The sequence below is a fragment of the Physeter macrocephalus genome, chromosome 4 (assembly GCF_002837175.3).
Source record: "Physeter macrocephalus isolate SW-GA chromosome 4, ASM283717v5, whole genome shotgun sequence".
Lineage (NCBI taxonomy): Eukaryota > Metazoa > Chordata > Mammalia > Artiodactyla > Physeteridae > Physeter > Physeter macrocephalus.
Window position 1 is genome coordinate 76,235,028 of NC_041217.1, and position 6,995 is coordinate 76,242,022.

The 6,995-nt window shown below is 38.7% G+C and overlaps 1 protein-coding gene across 8 annotated transcripts in view; it reads left to right on the forward strand.

The window, feature by feature from the left end:
* RNF115 (ring finger protein 115) overlaps nucleotides 1–6,995 on the forward strand; it is a 76,693-nt gene that overhangs the window by 11,455 nt on the left and 58,243 nt on the right. The window lies entirely within an intron of this gene.

Consider the following 6,995-nt stretch of genomic DNA (forward strand, 5'->3'; position numbering starts at 1 on the left):
GGCTTCTCTTTTAGATAAAATAAAAAAAATAGACTTTGATCGTGACTGTATAGAAAAGCAAAGCTGTGGAATTAGGAAATAAATAGTAAGCCTTTATATTTCATATTCTGAATAAACATTGGATATAAATTTGTATAAAGTTCAAGGGTATGTAAATTTCACAGTATGGGACTTCATATAAATAAGTCCTGGCTTATAGGTCATTGTTCTACCAAGACCTCACATTTTGTGATAATTGATCCCTTGAAATATAAGAAGGAAAAGAAAATAATGCATTAAAACCACCCTTTCCCTTTCTCTCTTGTATTCCAAGTGCTTTGTGTCCTCCAGTACTGTTCTTCTAAGTGGGTAAGCATCAGGGCTAAACTGTACTTAGGGAGTTGTCCCTGATTCAAACTATTAATGGTGAAAGATATTTCTGCCTGTGGGTATTTTTAGGTGAAATAGACAGTGGAACATCTGAAGTAGTTCATTCAAGTGTACCTGCTACTGAGTGTCCTCACTTAGGTTGTATATAGTAAACATTCAGACCCTAGAGGAAAGCAGCTTAGTTTAGTGGAAACAACTGGGTTCCTGTTTCCAGTGATTCTGGGTAAGTAACTTAGGGTTATTATACTTCTCATTTACAGATAGGATGATAGAAATGACCTAATGAAATTTTTTGATAAGACTTAGTGACTGTGGGGACTACATACATTGGCAGTATTTGGGGGGAGGGGTTGGTGTGAAGATTTGATATATTCATATTTAAGCAGAGGAGAGATATCCATAGTGCCAGACATATAATGGGCCCTTAATTCACTCTTATCCTTGGTTTTTCCCTCCCCCCAAACCTATATTATGCTTAAAATTTAAAACTCTGTTACCTCAACAGATGAATGGATAAAGAAGATGTGGCACATATATACAATGGAATATCACTCAGCCATAAAAAGAAACAAAATTGAGTTATTTGTAGTGAGGTGGATGGACCTAGAGACTGTCATACAGAGTGAAGTAAGTCAGAAAGAGAAAAACAAATACCATATGCTAACACATATATATGGAATCTAAAAAAAAAAGAAAATGGTTCTGAAGAACCTAGGGGCAGGACAGGAATAAAGATGCAGACTTTAAATCTCGCACATTTAACTGCAGCACGGAGGGTGGGAGGGAGACACAAGAGGGAGGAGGTATGGGGATATATGTATATGTATAGCTGATTCACTTTGTTATACAGCAGAAACTAACACACCATTGTAAAGCAGTTATACTCCAATAAGATATTTTTTAAAAAAACAAACAAAACTCTGTTATATGAATATATGAGGATGATACTAAGGCCAAGGCCTGGGTGTGGGAGGAGTGTAGAGTCAGAGAGAGACTGTGTTTGGTTCTTGTTTGATCTTCTTACAGATTCTCCTTAATTCATGGATGTTCACTCAAATTGAAGTTAATGGTACCTCTGAAGAAAAATTAGGAAAAATTGAAATGCCAAGTTAGCCATCTTTAGAAGTGATCCAAGAGATAAATACTTAAAATCCAGTCTTAAAATCCAGTCCAGTCTGGTGGTAATCTCAGTGTAGGGCAGGACTAAATTGTGATTGTAAGTAAGAAAATACAGCCAAGTAATTGTATTATATTCTAACAGGAGAAAGAATTTGTCTATTAGAAGAGGGTGTGGGAATTGTGGGTCAGCAGTGAAAAAATAGAAAAGGAGTCAGAGGCAAACATATGCTGTGTTCTTCCTGCCCAGAGGGAGAGGAAACCCAGGTCATTGATTTTTGAGGATGTGGTTTATGTTCATAGTGGGAATGGATATATTAGGCTATCCTAGCATGATGACACAAGCTATATTATCCAGTTGCCTACTGCTCTGATTCTGCTTATTTAGCAGGTGATTATAATCTGGAATAACTATAATAGCTATATTTATTAAAAGTCTACTATCTAATGTGGCAGTCACTGAGTTAAGTATTTTGCAAACATCTTAAACTTTACAGTAATACAGCATTGAAGCAAGCATCTCCATTTTACAGATGAGGAAATTGAGTCTCAGAAAGGTAATGTGACTCTCCCAAGACTTCATATCTAATAAATAGAGACCTGAGATTAGAATTCAGGTCTCTGATTCCAAAAATCTTTCCTTTATGCGTATGCGTCTTTCCTCTATTTAGGTGGATTTATTTATTGAGGAAGACGGTGCTGAATTGTAAAAGTAAATGGGCCACTTGAGAATTCTTTTTCATTGAAATTAAATGGGCATTCTGAGATGGCCTCTGAATTTGGTTTTATGTGAATCTTCCTCTAAGAGACAGATCTTCTCTAGGTGCTAAATTAGATTTCTGAGCTTGTAAGATTGAAGGTTTCAGACCCTGGATGGTATGTTCATCAGGGTACTGCTCCCCTGTAAGGGAAGGAGGGGGCTGAAAGGCTGCTGAACCTCCCAAGTCCTCGTTTGGCCTTGACATAAACGTTTCCATTCAATCCTCAGCAAGTTATAGTTCCTGTTCCCTTCTCTAAAAGAATAGTTATTTTCAATCAATGAAGTATAATGAAAAGAATATGGAGTTTTGAATTCAAGAAGGACCAAGATTCAAAGCTCTTCTTCATCATTTGGGCAATTTTCTGGTTTTCTGTTACTGCCTAAAAAATCACCCCAAAATTTAGTGGCTTAAAACAGTATTATCTTTCATGTTCCTCTGGATTTACAGAGTTCAGCTGGTCAGTTCTCACTTGAGATCTTTCATGCATTTGTAGTCATACAGAACCTGGAGAGGGAGCCATCTGAAGGCTCTATTGGGATGGACCTTCAAGATAGTTTTTCCCTTTTACAATCCAATCCTTCTCTGATGTCTTAGTGCTCCTCTACGTGGCCTCTCTGTCCAACAGAGTAGCCCAGACTTTTGTGGCTGCTCAGGGCTTTAAGAGTCAGGAAGCAGAAATTGTTAGTCAGTTAAGAGCATTGTCTGGAATTGACTCAGTATTCTACAGGTAAAGAAGTCACAGGGCCCTCCAGATTCAAAGAGGGTGGAGTGGAGGGTTACATTGCAGAACAGCATGCGGGTTGGGAGATTTTGTTGGGGCCATCTTTGGAAAATCAAATCTGCCACAGACAACTTATTTCTTTCTTACTTAACAACTTCATGTTCTTATTTGTGAAGTAGAAATAACAGTATTTTCCTCACAGAGTGGTTAACAGGAATAGCACAATGTCAAGCACGTAGGTGTTTCATAAATCTAAGTACCCTTTCCCCTTAATTCTCTAACATCATAGATGATTTCTAATCTACTTTTACATAGTTTAGTACATAGTTTAGTTAACAGTTTCTTGACCTATGTTTCTCAGACTGATGTAACTTAAAACAAAAAAACTTTTTCATGGAAAATTTCTAACATATTAAAAGTAGAGAGAGGGACTTCCCTGGTGGCACAGTGGTTAAGAATCCGCCTGCCAGTGCAGGGGACACGGGTTCAAGCCCTGGTCCAGGAAGTTCCCACATGCCATGGAGCAACGAAGCCCATGTGCCACAACTACTGAGCCTGTGCTCTAGAGCCCGCGAGCCACAACTACTGAGCCCTCATGCCACAACTGCTGAAGCCCACGTGCCTAGAGCCCAGGCTCCGCAACAAGAGAAGCCACCACAATAAGCCTGTGCATCACAATGAAGAGTAGTAGCTCCCGCTCCCCGCAGCTAGAGAAAGCCCGTGCACAACAATGAAGACACAACGCACCCAAAAATAAATAAATAATTTATTAAAAAAAGAAGTAGAATAGTATAAGAAGCCCACATGTACCTAGGTTCAGTAATTATCAACTCATGGCCAATATTCTTCATTCACCTCCACCCTTACACAACATCTTGTCTCCAGATTAGTTTGAAGCAGTTGCTGGAAATCAGGGGGAAATTAGTGTGATTTCAGAAGAAAATGGCAGTAGTAATTAGAGTGCTATCAGGCCTTTAAAAAGAAAATCTAGAAACTGGAACTGTAGTATCTTCAGAATGTTACTTTTGGGTTTTTAGGCTTCCAAGAGAATGGTTTTCTCAGACCAGACCTTTGTTCTGAGATCAGACTACTGAAGTATGTAGGAGACAAGTATGCATTTTTTACTTTGATAATTAGAGAATGACAGGCTTGTAAATTCTGAAAAGTTCTCCGTATTTCCTGTAATGTTGATTTTAGGAGGAATAGTTCATGCCTGAGAGGTTGGTTTGTTCTATAATAAACTACTTTTATCAAGAATAATTCAGAGAGCATTTGGAAGGAATTTTGGTTCTCTTCCCTGTAATCAAAATAGAATTACCTAGAAAGGTTTGATTGTGCTAGTAAATGGAAGGAGTACCTAGTGGCAGGAAGAAGCCACTAGGTACTCCTGTAATTATAGTACTTCTGTAATTTGGTTTATACCTCTGAATTGTCCTGTTCTGTGAAGGAGCTATCTATGATGGCTGACAGCCTGATTCCTAGAACCAAGACTGGGATCATGAAGAGAGGACTTGTACATTTCTCTACTCTAAATCAGTGTGATTCTTGCTTCAAGTCTTTTTTGTCTTCCCAATTGTAATACCTGCCTTCTGAAATTATTTTCTCTCTACCACAACTCTAAACATTATTGGAAGTTTAGTATCAATGTAGACCACCCTTTACGTCTAAAGACCTTCATACCTACTCCACTTTAGCCAGCTACTCCCATAGCTGTATCTTGGACTTTGTGATCATTCAGAACATTGCTACTTCTGAAATCTTAGGCTTCACTCTCCCATGAGCAGGCCACAACTTCTTAAGCTTCCAGCTCTTTTCTTTACTTCCACTCTAACCATTCTCTAATTGTATTAGATTCTGGTACTTTGACTCCTAGTTGTGAGGTGTGTGGCAAGTAATTTCATGTTTGTTTATTCAATAAATATTTATGGAACACCTTTCTGTCCTAGGGATATAATGGTAGACAAAACTGATCCTGGACCCTGCCTTTATGAAACTTCAAGCTTATTGAATGGTGACAGACATTAAAAAAGCATTAAACAAATATATAATTACAAATTGTGATAAGTGCAATAAAGGAATGAACAGGGTGCTGTAGGAGAAAATAATAAGAGGAAACCACTTTAGATTGGATGATGAAAGAGGGACTTTCTGACATGACCTTAAAATGGAGACCTAAAGGACTAGAAGTCCCTTGCCATGCAAAAAGTTAGGGGAAGAGTGTTTCAGTCGTAGGAGCAGAATGTATGAAAGCTTGAGGTAGGAATGAGCTTGATGAGTTAGAAGAACTGAAAGAAGGTCCTTGTAGCTGGAATTCACTGAGGGAGGGTAACCTGAAATGAGGTTGGCAAGTTAAACAGAGACCAGCTGAGTTAGGGCCTTGTAAGGCATGTTTAAGAGTTTGATTTTAGTCTAAGTGTTTTTGGAAATAGTTGAAAAGATTTAAGATGGGAAATGATATATGGTCCATTTTATGATTTAAAAAGATCATTCGGACTTCATGCAAAACAGACGGGAAAAGGCTAGAAGAGAAGCAGGACAACACTTAAGAGGGAAGTTATTCATTGTCTAGAGCCAATGTTGGCTTGGGTTAAGATAGTAAGGCAGTGGGGCAAGGAGTAGGTTTGAGAAATGTGTTCATGGTAGGAGTGCCAGGATTTGATGGTTGGATGTGGAAGATAAGAGAGGGAGGTGTTAGGAATAACTCCCCGTTTTCTGGTATGAACAAACTGATAATGCTGCCTCTTGAGAGAGAGAGAGTGAGAGAGAGAGAGTGTGTGTGTGTGTGTGTGTGTGTGTGTGTGTGTGTGTGTGTGTGTAAGAGAGAGAAAGAGCATGAGAGAAAATACGTATGAGGATAAATGAATCTGGAGTTCAGAAGAGTGGCCTGGGTTAGAGATAGACATTTGGGAGTTGTTCCACATATGGGATATTTATTTATTTATTTTTAATTTTAATTTTTTTCATACAGGGGATTTTAAAGCAATGGGAATGAGTGAGAGAGGAAGAGAAAAGAAAGAGGAGAGCCTGGTACTGGGATGGTGACAAATCACATTTTGTAGTTGATATTTTTTTCTTTTTCACTTTAGAATAGATTTAAGGTTAGCCTTCTAAAGTCAATCTCACTTCCTTTCAGATAAACTTTCTTAGTGGGAGAGAAAGGAATGTAGTTACTGCTACCTGGGAGGGTGGGGGATGAAGGAGTAGAGGGAGGGGCTCAGGGATTCATATCGTCTCCAGATTATTTCATTTCTGGAGTAGTTCACAGTATGCCCATTATGAGTGTTTCTCGTCTTTCATGTGTATAGAGGAGAGAAAAGGTTGAGAGATTTCTAATCCAAGGGTAAAGTTCATGGTAATCTGAAGTTTTCCACAGTCTGCTTCCAGCCTGCCTATTCATACTCATCATACCATTCCCCTCCAACCTCCATGCTGCATGCTGTATTCTGTTGTTACAGATTTTAACCCATAATTTCCTTTTTTATTGAGCAAACAGAGTACTATTTTAAGTCTCTGTTTCAGATAAAGCCTTCCCTGATTGCCTCAGGCAGACTTTGGTATTTGTTTATATTCCCAGTGTGCACTGATTAAAGAAAGTCTTTTATTAAATTTTACTGTTTCTTGCATTGACTGTCTCCTCACCAATCACCATCTCCTTGACAGAAGTGATTGGTCTTTTTTCTTTATATCTCTTTTAAGAAAGCATTTGAATATTTGAGTTACCATTCTGACTGTCTTTGTTTGAGTAGGCAAATACAGCTTACATTTCCTTCTGATAAGACAAACTTTCAGGTTTAGAAAATATAGAGAGCAAGAAAATGCGTTTCCCAGATCTATTTTAATAGGTAGTTAAAATTTACTTTTTTTTAAAACTATGGTAAGGCAGTCTCTAAATTATATTCTTTTTTTTTTTTTTTTGTGGTACGCGGGCCTCTCACTGTTGTGGCCTCTCCCGCCGCGGAGCACAGGCTCCGGACGCGCAGGCTCAGTGGCCATGGCTCACGGGCCCAGCCGCTCCGCGGCATGTGGGA